At 39.1% G+C, this 13,375-nt stretch overlaps 1 pseudogene; it reads left to right on the top strand.

The window, feature by feature from the left end:
• The first annotated feature begins 5,095 nt into the window (after positions 1-5,095).
• LOC147503682 (tubulin alpha-1 chain pseudogene) lies at positions 5,096-5,784 on the top strand (annotated as a pseudogene).
• The last annotated feature ends 7,591 nt before the right edge of the window (positions 5,785-13,375 follow it).

Genomic DNA, 13,375 nt, shown 5'->3' with positions numbered 1-13,375 from the left:
CCCCACCTACAACACAGACCATTAACCCAGTCATACCTTCTCCACCTACAACATAGACCAATAACCTAGTCATACCTTCCCCACCTACAACACATGCCAATAACCCAATCATACCTTCCCCACCTACAACACAGACCAATAACCCAATCATACCTTCCCCACCTACAACACAAGCTAATAACCCAATCATACCTTCCCCACCTACAACACAGACCAATAAAAAATGCACACAACAATGTAAGGTGAACCCCACTAACTCAACAGCTAAGAGAAAGAATCTACCATTGAAGAGAAACACAGTTGATGAAGAATGTGTTGATATAGAGACTGTTGGGACTATTGGGAATGTCAATGGTCATGAAGTTGTTGAAGGTATGATTGTGTTTGTATTTGATTTTGTTATAAATTTATGGGTATGTCTATTTCATTGATATCTGTTTCCTATGCATAGATACTGGGATCAGAGTAGATATTGATCATGTGGAGCCTGAAGAAGGCTATCATAGTAATCTTTCAGATAGTGAATATGATGAGGAAGAGTTAAATGAAGAACAAGGCATAGAAATTGAAGAAGAGGATGAGGCTGATGTTGAGGTGGAGGATGAGTTAGAAGATGCATATGAGGTTGATGAACAAGAGGAAGAGATTTAGAAATATGTTGTAGGTTCAAATATTGAGGAGTTTGTTAGGAATAATTCTACATGTCATCCTGAAGAGAGGGTTGAGGAAACTAATGTGGGTAAGGGGTTAAGACTTGTGCTTGGTCAGGAATGGGCTACAAAAGAGGAAACCAGACAATATATGAGGACTTATGGTATTCAAAATAGGTTTGTGATATCATGGGATTACAATGACGATAGGAGGTTGAGATTAACTTGTGACACAGAGCATTCACAAAGTAAGAAAGAGAATAGAGGGAGGAAAAGGAAAGGGAAGAAATGCAAATGGTTTTGCAATCTGACTAGGTTAAATGATCAACACACTTTCAAGCTCAAGACTGCAAACTTTGAGCACACCTGTAACCCAGAAAGCAATCATATAAGCCTTATGGCTAATGCTAATTGGATTTCTAGCCAAATTGATGAACAAATAAGGTTGCATCACAAGTCATACAGACCTAGGGATATCATTAAGATCATATGGAAGGATTTCACAGTTAAGATCAAGTACTGGAAGGATTGGCATGCCAGAGCTATAACTTTGGATAAGATTCATGGCAATTATGAATACTCTTACAATAGGCCGCCGAGAGATGTGTAAGCAGTTGCTAATAGCTAACCCTGGTAGTAGTTTCAAGTGTGCAAGGGATGATGCTACAAAGAAGTTCACTGGGTTATGTGTGGCCTTTAAGGCTAGTTTGAGAGGGTTTGTAAGAGGATGTAAGCCCATCATTGGATTGGATGGGTGTTTCTTAAAGGGTAAATATGGTGGGATTTGTTTGTCAATTGTAAGTTTAGATGTAATAATGGCATGTTCCTTTGGTTATCTACATTTGCAAGGTGGAGAACAAGGAGAATTGGACAAATTTCTTGGAGATTATAAAGAATGACCTCGAGGATCACTCATTCAATCTAACTATCATGTCTGATAGACAAAAGGGTTTGGACATAGCAGTGAGCACTATATTTCCTAGGGCTGATCAGAGGTTCTGCTTTAGACATAAATTTCAGAACATGCAAAAGTATCACAGAAGGCCTCTGATGGAAAGATTGGCATGGGGAGCATCTAGTGCATACACAGAACATGAGTTCAAGACCTTTATGGAAGACCTTGAAACTGCAGCACTGAATGAAGAAATCAGAAAGAAAGGGATACCAAGTAATGGTGAAGATGGCCAGCCAAAGAGACCAAAGGTGAAGACAGCCAAGGAGTACCTTATGAAAGAGGAAACTAAATTGTGGGCAAGACATGCTTTTGATATAAGGTCAAAAGTTGAACATGTTACAAATAACTTCTCAGAGTCATTCAATTCTTGGATTCTAGAAATCAGGGACAAACCAATACACCAGCTGGCTTTGCAATTCACTCTTATGATGAGTAGTTTATTGTATCAGAAAAGGGTCCAAGGAGATAGTATGGGTGCAAACCTTGAACTTGTGCCTAGAGTTAAGGAGATCATTGCAAAGCATTTGGATGTTGTTAGGGGATATAATGTTGTAGGGTCAACTGAGTTTACATTTGTTGTGTCAACTGAAAGTAAATGGTGGAATGTGAACTTAGATGCTCATAGTTGTGATTGCAAGGAGTGGGATCTTTCTGGGATACCATGTATTCATGTTGTATGTGCTATATCTCATATGACTATCGAAAGGGGCATAAATTGGACTCAGTAAGTATTTTAAGTCTTTACTCTCATATTTATACCCTTTATTTATTTCATTTTTATAAGATATTTGTCATTTCAAGTCTATTTGTCTAATTGTTGGTATTGTAGCCCTTTTTTAACTGTTAGAATGTATAGAAGAACATATGCATACTGCATCTTACCACCACTTCATGAGACTGCATGGATAAGGTCAGTAGTTGCATTTGTGATCTTTTTTTGTGTGCCTTTTTTATACTTACATGGTTTGTGACATTTGTATACTTACATGGTGTGGTGCATGTAAGAACCATCTGATGTGCTACCACCTATGCTTTCAAGGAGACCAGGTAGGCCTAGGGTGAACAGGAAGAGAGGTGAAGATAAGGGGCCCTCACAGTCCACAAAAAACCAAAAAAAATGTAGTAAATATGGGATGATTGGTCATAATAAAGTCAGTTGTCAAGGGGGGCCAGTTGCACAAAAAGGTGGAGCAAAGAAGAACAAGGGTGGACCAGCTACAGAGAAAGGTGGAGGATCCAAAGAAAAAGGTGGGGACAAAGTGGATGCATCTCAAGAGACTTTAACAGTTCCATCTCAAGATACACAAAGAAAGAGACAACTTGAAGACCCATCAACACAAGCTTTGCAACATATAAAAAAGCATAAGAATGGTGTCAGTGCATCTCAGCCAACAACAAAGGGTCCAATTGGTGCAAAGGGTCCTACTGGTGCAAGTTCTTCTCAGTCAACAATAAAGGGTCGTACTGGTGCAAGTTCTTCTCAGCCAACAACAAAGGGTCCTACTGGTGCAAGTTCTTCTCAGCCAACAACAAAGGGTCCTACTTGTGCAAGTTCTTCTCAACCAACAACAAAGGGTCCTACTTGTGCAAGTTCTTCTCAGCCAACAATAAAGGGTCATGCTACAAGTGCTTCTCAGACCAAAAGCAAAGGGTCCTACTGGTGCAAGTTCTTCTCAGCCAACAACAATGGGTCATGCTACAAGTGCTTCTCAGCCAAAAGAAAAGGGTCCTACTGGTGCAAATTTTTCTCAGCCAACAGCAAAGGGTCGTGCTACAAGTGCTTCTCAGCCAACAACAAAGGGTCTAACAAGAAAGGGTCGTGCTACAAGTGCTTCTTAGCCACCAAATTTAGCTTCAGGAACTCAGTGAACTTGTTTTTACTGGTTTTTTTTTTTTTTGGAACAGATGTATGTATGAGTACCCTATATGTATTTTGGGTTGTACTGAATGTTTTGGGTGGTTGTTATCAGGTTTTGGAAACATAGATTTGTTATTAGGTTTTGGACCCTCACGTTCTTTTTAGGAACATATGTAATCATGTTTAAGTCAAATTCAGAAAAGTCATTGTGCATTCAGAATTTAGAAACGTCATTGTGCATTCAGAATTCAGAAAAGTCATTATGCATTATCAAACTGAAAAACCCAAAATACATTCTTCATTTCATTTCAAATAACAGTACATCCATTACAACTTAGGGTGCAAACCCTAAAGACTTAACAAGGGCACATACATCTTCCACACTCCTTTCTACAGTTAATTTAGAGGTACCCTCCACTGTTACCTTAACCTTCCCTCCTTCAGTTCCCACCTTGTCACTTTTCACAAGTGTTTCATGCCTTGCTTCATTAAGTTCTTCATCTGGGAGATCAATCCATTTGAACGCAATGCATTTAGGCTGACTTTTGCACCTTAGAAACCTTTTACCATTGTTTTTGCCTTGCTTACAAAAAAATAGATTCATTGTGTTTGATTTGCACAACACACATAAGTAGTTTAACCAACGACAGTCTTTCTTCATGTGGTCTGTATCAGCACAAAGAAAACAACCCCCCTGTACCCAAAATGCAAAACAAAAAGGGTAAATATTAGTACCTTTATCATTCTCAACACTACACCAAAACAGAAAATTAGTAACACTCACTTTTTTTTAATTAGTAACAGTTTTTTAACGTGAGAGAGTCCCTCACACTTTAATACCGTAAGGAATGATGATACACTGTTACAATGATTTTTTATTAAAATTGAATTAATTTGTAACGGTGTTTAGTTATTTTCTTACGACATATATGCACTGCGAAATTGTGAACGGTTTAAAAAAAACAAAAAAATTAGAAATTTGGGAATTTATGAAAGAGAGATTCAAGAAAAAACTCGCGCTCTCACTAATTCACAACTCACCTTAAGGAAAGAAACTCTTTCATCGATTCTCTCTCTCTCTCTATCTCAAATAAATCTGTCTCAAATCTCCATCACTCACTCTCAAATATTTTTATTCTCTTTCAATCTTTCACTGTTGTTTGTTGCCGCCGCTGTAAGTACGCCATCCTCTTCCACCTCTTCTGTTCAATTACTTCTCTCTCACTATTTTACTCCATTATGATGTAGGGTTTGCTCGGTCTGATTCAGTTGCAAGTTCGGTTCTAGTTGCTGCAAAAAGTACGATTTTTACTTTTGGTTTGTGTATTTTTCTAGTGAAGCGACTGTCTTGTGGTCTGATTGTTCTTGTTTGCATATGTTTTTTTTTTATTGATTAATGACTTATAACTATCTTCACGTCTGAAATTCTCAATATGCTTCTCTGAAAACTCGATTTTTTCGTTAAAAGCTTAAAACTAGCTTTTAAATAATTAACTACAAGTATTCAATCATTCCTTAATCCTAAAGTAATTAGCTTTCTATTTGACTGCCTCTCTGAGGTTTGATGGTGTGCTTAATGTGGATGTCACTGAATTCCAAACCAATATGGTCTCTTATCCTAGGATCCATTTCATGCTTCCCTCTTATGCACCTGTGATCTCGGCTGAGAAGGCATACCACGAGCAGCTTTCAGTGGCTGAGATAACTAACAGTGCCCTTGAGCCCTCGCTTATGATGGCTAAATGTGATCCCGCCATGGAAAGTACATGGCCTGCTGTCTGATGTATAGAGGTGATGTTGTGCCCAAGGATGTAAATGCTGCTGTGGCCACCATCAAGACTAAGCGCACCATTCAGTTTGTTGACTAATGTCCTACTGGGTTCAAGTGTGGTATCATCTACCAGCCACCAACAGTCGTGCCTGGGGGTGACCTTGCGAAGGTTCAGAGAGCTGTTTGCATGATCTCTAACTCCACCAATGTTGCCGAGGTGTTCTCCCGAATTGACTACAAGTTTGATCTTATGTATGCAAAAGTTGCATTTGTCCATTGGTATGTTGGTGAGGGAGAGTTCTTTGAAGCCCGTGAGGATCTGGCTGCACTGGAGAAGGATTATGAAGAAGTTGGGGCCGAGTTTGCAGAGGGTGACGATGGTGATGAGTATTGAGTGGACAGTCTAGCTTGGTTTTTGTTCTAGTCTTTTGTGTCCTTGGTATGTGATCTATGGTTTCTTTCAGATTTCATAATAATTAGGAACAAAATTAGTGCCTTTGATGTTGGAATGTGACTGGTAATGGCATGTGCTAATACTATATTGCTTGCTTGGTAAAAAAGAAAGTAATGAAAAATTAATTTTTTGAACCAAACAACCCTAATAGTGAAACCAGTTTTAGGTTCCCTTGAATCTTTGCGTGCTACAGTTAGTCAAACTTGTTAATAAATTAGATTGGTGTTATAGCCTTTCTCATTTGTAGGAAAATAGCACGTTCTTTTGAGGTCCTTTAGACTTTGTTTGTTAATTATAGTTCCAAGTTCCCTATCAGTTGCCTTTGATAAAATTTCTTCTGACTTGGTCTTCATTTGGACAAATTAAATATATGTTCTCATTGTTATGAGTGAACTATAATGTTTGTATATTTTATTTATTTATTTATTTTTTTCTGTGTTTCCTTGTTGTCTACATCAAATTTTCATAAACAAATAGTGCTAAAAGCTGGGCTAGTAGGAATAAATGAAATAAAATAACTTTTCTACCTCCCTCCCCCGGTATGTGGGCAATATCCTTGTAAAAGACGTTGGCCCTATTACAATTAATTGTTCTTTATGTTTACTTGATGTGTTACCTGCAGAATGTTTCAACTGATTCCAAAAGAATGGATGAATAAAATTGACAGACTTGGGAGTGTGTATAGGTAGGGGGTTTCTGATTTTATTCTATTTGCTAGTAGCAAAGACGAAACGTCGACCACGTGCCCTTGCCCATGTAAAAAATGTCGAAATAGGAAAAAGTTTGCGTATGATATAGTTAGAAAACATTTGATTCATTACGGTATAGAATCCACATATCCTTCACTTTTTTGAGTTTCCAAAACTTGGAACTTTTATTTTTCAGTTTATATTAACAAGTTTGTGATGTTTTGATTTAATAGGTTGAATCTCGTTGGAATTTATCTTCAAATGTTGAATCTTTCTTACTGCTTCTCCAAGGCAAGCTTCAGGTCTATATACATACATTGTAACTTGGGAACAATAATGAAATCTTATCTTCAGGTGTTTGAATATCCTTCCAAGTACACACCTATAGGTGCACTTCTATTCAGATGTAGGCAGGCTTCAAGACTAGGTCTGACCTTGTTTCTTCGTGTATCAGGTATGCGCTGCTGTGAAACAGATTAAAATGCGTTGTTATGAGACTAGGTCTGACCTTGTTTTATTGTTATTATTTTTATGATATCATTAGGTTGTCTCACCTTGAAATGGACTTCAACTATGTCAGGATGCAGGAGTCAGTTGGTGATAAAGATCTCACACCATTGATCGACCCTTGATACAACTGAGCAGTAATTTAAACACTAGTCCAAGACTCCAAGTTCACGTTTCTTTTCAAGTAATATCTCTTTTGTGTGAATTGACATTCTATTTACTTATTTGAAATAGGGTAATAAAATATACGATGTTTGTCCTAAATAGATCGTGATTCGTAGGTAATGTGATAATTTCTCACGAGCCCATTATACTGCCTATGGGCTCTGAGCCTTTGACCACTCTTAGGCTATGGGCAAGAGATAGAAAAGATATGGTCTGATGAAAAGCTTCAGAGGAAGCTTCCTGTGAGGAGAAGTGGAGTAAGTTGTCTTGCAATAACTTGCCTTCGGCAGAGGTGAATACATACATCCATTTTTGTTATTTTTCCTGCCTTCTAGACTTTTTAGAAGCTTGTGTAGCATTTGACTAGTAGTATAATAGCCTCAATGTGGGGTGCTTGTAACATGCAGGTCACAACTTGTAGTCAATTGGCTTCTTTGGTGGCACTTTCAAATAAAGGTAAATATTGTTCTTATTGCTTTTACATGGCTATTCAAGCTCATCCATATCATTTGGTTGGCTTCTCTTTATTTGGTGGTGCTTCACAAGATTGGATGGGCTGTGGTGGTGGATTTAATGAGTTATCTTCTTCTTCTCAACAACTATAACAATATATAGAAATGTTTCAGTTCCAATAGAGAAATAATCAATTTTTAGGACAAGTACGTTGTTGATCCTACAAATAGTGATAGTTATAGATATAGTGATGCTCCTTCAATGGGGTTTTCTCAATCTTTTTTAGCAAATTAGCATTGTGTTTTTGAGTTTTGTACTTGAATTTTCTTGATCTAGCTGTTGAAATATATGTTAGGGATGAATTCTGACAAGCCTTTAGCCCCTTGTGCGAAATTTATTTTCATTTTCGAGTACAGAAGGCTTGGGTCTTAATATATTGGTCTACTGCTCATAGTTGCTTTGAGGGGCCTTAAGTTGGTTTTAGTTTAAAGACCACCATTAGCATAAAATGTTGCATGATGGACAACCCAATTCACTAATGGGGATTAACTTGATCTTTCGAACCCAATCCGGAGTACAAAACAAATAAGGTGAGAAACCCCTAGACCTATCGGAGGATCTCTCTTCTTCTTCTAGAGGTTGCTAATAATAATGTCGGTGTGTTGGATGGGTGTGTTAAGATGGGGAGAATTAAGAGTATGGGAGAGATATTTCCCTTCCTTTCTCATCAAAATTATATATGTGATTGGTGATCCAATTCGTCTCTTTTTGTATTTAGATAAGGAAAACCAGTTCAAAAGGAAGAATTTGAGTGAAGGGGGGGCAATTAAAGGTTTTAGTTGAGGGTTTATGGGTATTATACTTTTATAGGCAAACAGATCATTTCTTTTGTTTTTCATGATAAGAACCATGATGGCAACGATCAAGTACCATTGTTGGGTATAGTTCGCTCACTGGTTCATGTATTGTACATCTTTGCCTTCACCAGCAAGCTGTTTTTTGTTAGTTGTTGTTGTCATTTGAATTTAACTGGTTGTTTAGGTAATTTTATCCTGATGTACTCCGTTTGGAGGTAAAATTTCTTCTTTAATCTTTATTACTGTACGGGCCAGATATATACTTCCTAGTTATATATATTCAAAATATGTATTACAGAAGAAAAGAGCATTTGCTGACGTTTTAAAGAAAGTTTCAAAGTTACAGAAGAGGACAGATGGATCACACTTTATTGTGTTCAGAGAGAAATAATATTTGCGTTGTGGAAGTGTGGAACTTCTAACACGTATGACATATGTTTGTCTCCATCTTCATTGCCTATTACAGATAATCCATATGTTTGTCTCCATCTTCATTGCCTATTACAGATAATCCATGGTTAGTTCAGTAGACAATTTCCTGTATTGCTACATGGGATGATACGATGTTTATAAAAGGTATCCACTTACATTAGCCTGCTTCTATATATGTATATTGTATGGGCCATATTCATGACATGAGAGGTTATTAGTGGCAAATGGGCCAGATGCGGAGTAGTAAAGAGAAGACATGATGCAGCAGATCAAGGCCGCGGAACTCTAACCGTAAAAGGGCTGACGCGACATGTGACAAGATGGAGACTACTGGATGGAAAGAGATCAAAGAACTGCACGAGTTGGGAGTTAGAGGAAAGAGGGGATATAAAGAAAAGAATGAGAGAAGAAAAGAAAAAAGAAAAGAAAAAAAACGAGAGAGAGAGAGAGAGAAGAGTAAAGACTTAATACAAGTAATCTTATAGGTGGTAAGAAGAGACGATACATTTGGCACCGTCTGTGGGGAACAGTAAGAAAACGGCCACTGTAGCGAAAAGAGAAGTAGGAAGACCTAAGAAAGTAGTAGTTAGAGAGGCGGTCGAGGAAACAGAGAGCACTGAGATGGAAGGGGTAGGAAAGGAAGAAATATCAGACGTGGTGGTGGACGCTACCAGACTTCTCTAGGAGGAGATAGTTATATTACGGAATGAGAATGACGAGTTGAGAAAGGAGAGGGAGACTACATGTGGTGAAATGGAGTGGGGGGGATCCTCGGGGCAACGAAGTGGAAGGGGAGAATGAGGAGTACCCGCCACCAGACGCAGAACAAACGGTGGGCATCACTTTGGAGGTAGTACATTCTATGATTGAGAAAGATAGGGAAATGAATCGCGTAACAGAAAGAGCGAACCAGAGCGCTACACAGAAGGAGGTTGCGAGCCTCAATAAAAATCTGCTAGTAGATTCGATATGGAATTTGGAAGTGCCTAAGAGGTTCTCCCAACCCAGATTTGAGAGGTATGATGGGAAAGGAGACCCGACTGATCATTTGCACCATTTTTGCAACAGATGCCGTTATGGCAGGAGAATAAGTATGATGGACTCCGTTGCATGATGTTCCCCGCCAGTCTTAAGGGGGGAGCCTCAGATTAGTACTACAGGTTGGCTTTGCAGCGCATCAAAAGGTTTGAAGAGCTGGAGTGCACTTTTGTTGACCACTTCATACGCCAGAAAAGAAGGGTGGTTGATATCGCGGCTCTATTCAACATAAAACAAAAGTCCCCAGAATCATTAAGGGAGTTTTTGTGCAGATTCAAGGAGGAGACACTGAAAGTGGAAAATCTGGATGAACATACAGCGGTCATAGCCTTCCAACACGGCTTGAGGTTGGGAACTAGAGTTCACGAGTCGGTTTCCAAAATCGAAATCACTACTTTACATGCTCTGTACCCAAAGGTAGAAAAATACATACGATATGAGGATATAATGCAGAGGAATGCGAAGGAACAGAAGAAATCAGGGAAGGTAGTGCAGGCTGTCGACAGAGATGATCAAAAAGGAAAAGGTATGATAGAGGAAAGAGAGAGAGGATCATACATTGGGGAGAACTGAGGTCCGAGAGGACGGGGGATCGAGGCAGAAGGGATATCCGAGAGAGGAAGTCATACCGCGAAATCGAATAGACTCCTCTCAACAGGCCTTTAGAGGAAATCTTGCCTCTAATTAAGGGGCAATAATATTATGAGGGTCCGCGGAGTACACCAGGGGAGATAGAGGGGAAACCATTCTGCGCATATCATCAAATCAGGAATCATGCCACTAATGAATGTTATGCCTTGAAGTGGTTAGTGGAGAGATTGACTAAAAAGAGGATGCTTAGGGAGTTTGTCGCGGAGGTTCGTCAAGCCGAGAGAGTGCCGCTCCGGCTAGAATTTTAGGTACTATCAATGTAATCTTTAGTGGAGAAACCCTGGGAAGGAATGCACACAGAGAAAAGATAAGAAAGACAGCGAGTTTACAGCAGGTGAATGAGGTGGTGAGCATACCGCGATTAGTTTGTGGAACCGCGATGGGTGAGGAAAGCATAATGTTCACCCGAAAAGACTTAGAGTCAGTAATTTCACCGCATGAGGATGCATTGGTGACAACTATAACGATGTGTAATTATCTGGTAAAGAGGGTGTTGATAGACTGTGAAAGTTCAGTGGATTTGTTATTTAAAGGGGCCATGGAGGAGATGAATATCGGTAAAGATCAGTTAAAAGCTCCTCAAACCAATCTATATGGGCTCAACGGCAGTATGATAGAGCCCATGGGAGAGTTGGTGCTACTAGTAACAGTAGGTCCGACGACTGTATTCACTAGGTTTATGGTGGTGGACACTAGTTCCCAATATAATGCCATTCTAGGGAGAAGATGGATCTACGAAATGAAGGCCATTCCATCGACATTTTACCAGGTGATCCCCTTCTCCACCAATGGGGGGACGTATGAAATAAGGGGGATCAGGTGGCAGCGCAGAACATCCATCAGGTGACTGTAAAGGGTATGGTCCGAGGAAGAAAGGGGAGGGGTCGTCACACGAACAAGGATCAACATAACAATTATAGGAGGCGTGATAAGAGCCCAAAACTGTAGTTTTAACCCCTTAGCAGTCATACTTTTAGACCAATTATGTGAGTAATAAGTAAGAGTTAATCACCGACACGTGTTTTATGTATTTCGGGCTTCAAAGTCAATTATAATGCGAGGAATGTGCCACTTTGATGAGATAAAGGAGCAATGGTTGGTTACTAAGGAGTTCGGTGATTAAAGGCCAAGATTCAAGAAGACAAAGCCTTTGTAAAGCCCTCGGTCAAAAGATGAAAAGTCAAAGTCCACGCTGAGTAAAACGATGCACAAAGTCAACAGAACTTCCGAAGACCATATCTTTAGACTCAGACCTCGGAATTGGGCCTACCTTATGTCAAAACGACCAGCTCGGAAAGAGCTTTCCAATGGTCCAAGCCTTGACCCAATCAGATGAGCACAAGTGGACGAAAAGTCTGTTGAAGCGAACTGCAGCTGAAGAGGCCTTTTTGGACTGAAAGAATTGGGTTTTGGGCCTGATTCTCTGGCCCAAAACATGGCTCCAAGCCCATGCACGATTTTTGGATCTGAATGTATAAAAACCAAAGCTTCACTCTTTGTTAATGGTAGCTAGTTAAACCTAAATTAATATATAGAATTCTAGATCTAGTGTTATTAATTAATTAAGTGTTAGTTCCATTTCAATTCCTGTTTTAGATTAAATTCTTGAATCATTGTTCTTGATTGATTAGATAAATAAAATAGTTAGTTTGTCAATTTCGAATTTGGTTATTTCCATTCTAGATCTAATTTCAATTCTTGTTCTTATTTCATTCCAGCCATTAAATTAGATTCATTATTGTTAGATTAAGTAAATTTCGAATCTTGATATTATGTTTAGTTATAATAATATGGGAAATGATGTTTTGATGACTCAAGGCTAAAACCTCCATTAGAGGGGTTGATGAAGCCTTGATGAAAACTTAGTGGTTAGTATAGAATTGGTTGTAGAATCTATTCCACTCTAGAAGGTCGTGTTTAGCCATGAGAATGGGGGGCGACCTCACATGCTAGTTAGTATCCGGTAGGAATGCCATGAACACTAGGGATTAGAACTCGAAGTTCTTGCCGTGGAAAACGCGTAAGAATCGAGATCGACAATTTATACTAGGTTATTAAGTTGGAATCGAGGTGGATTTAATTCCCTCTATTTCTCTATCTAGATTCAAACAATCGTAATTCCGTAGCTTTTCGTAGATTGACTTTAGTTTATATTTTATCTTGTTATTTATTATATCTTGTTATTTAAATTAACGCCTTGTTAGCATAACATTTAAGTAAAAGCTCTCATTAGACTTAAGACTGATTTCTTAGACTTAGAAAACAATCCATGCTAGGGAAATAGGAGTGGAACGAACTTCCTACTCCACTTAGTGCAATTCATGACGAGAGTAAAAGATTTGATAATTGAGATAAAAGATTAGTTTTAGTTTACTTTACGGTTGAATTCATCGTTCATTTCAGTAGGTAACCTATTCATTTTACATTTATCAAATGGTACGCTGCCATCTTAGTTGCACTTTAGCATTGTTTTCTTTGTAGAAGTAGTCATTTTAAGTCCCATTAAACCCACCCACCCTTGGTTTGTTTCATCTTGTGGTTGCCCATTTCAACTTTGATAAATTCGAGAGAAAATACGGGCTTAGCGCAAGGAGGCGCGACCAGCTAAGTTCTTTGGAATTTCATTTGGGCGCGCCAGCGCCCATAAAAAAGCGACCAGCCAAACACTGGAACTTCGACTTTACTTCGGCGACCGACGCGGATTGACGAGCGCCCGCCAGCGCCGCTTTGCTGAAAATTTCGGATTTCCACGGGTTTGATTCGAACCGAGTTGTCAAGTTTTTCAGTGTTCTAATCTCTTATATACACCGAACACGTGTACACAAGGCGCTATTCATAAGCCGCAAGCAAGGACGCTATCGGGTATTCCTTTCTTCCATACCTCGCATTTCGGTT

The sequence above is a fragment of the Coptis chinensis genome, chromosome 4 (assembly GCF_015680905.1).
Source record: "Coptis chinensis isolate HL-2020 chromosome 4, ASM1568090v1, whole genome shotgun sequence".
NCBI lineage: Eukaryota > Viridiplantae > Streptophyta > Magnoliopsida > Ranunculales > Ranunculaceae > Coptis > Coptis chinensis.
Note: the sequence above shows the minus strand (reverse complement) of the source record. Positions and strands in the feature narration are given on the sequence as shown.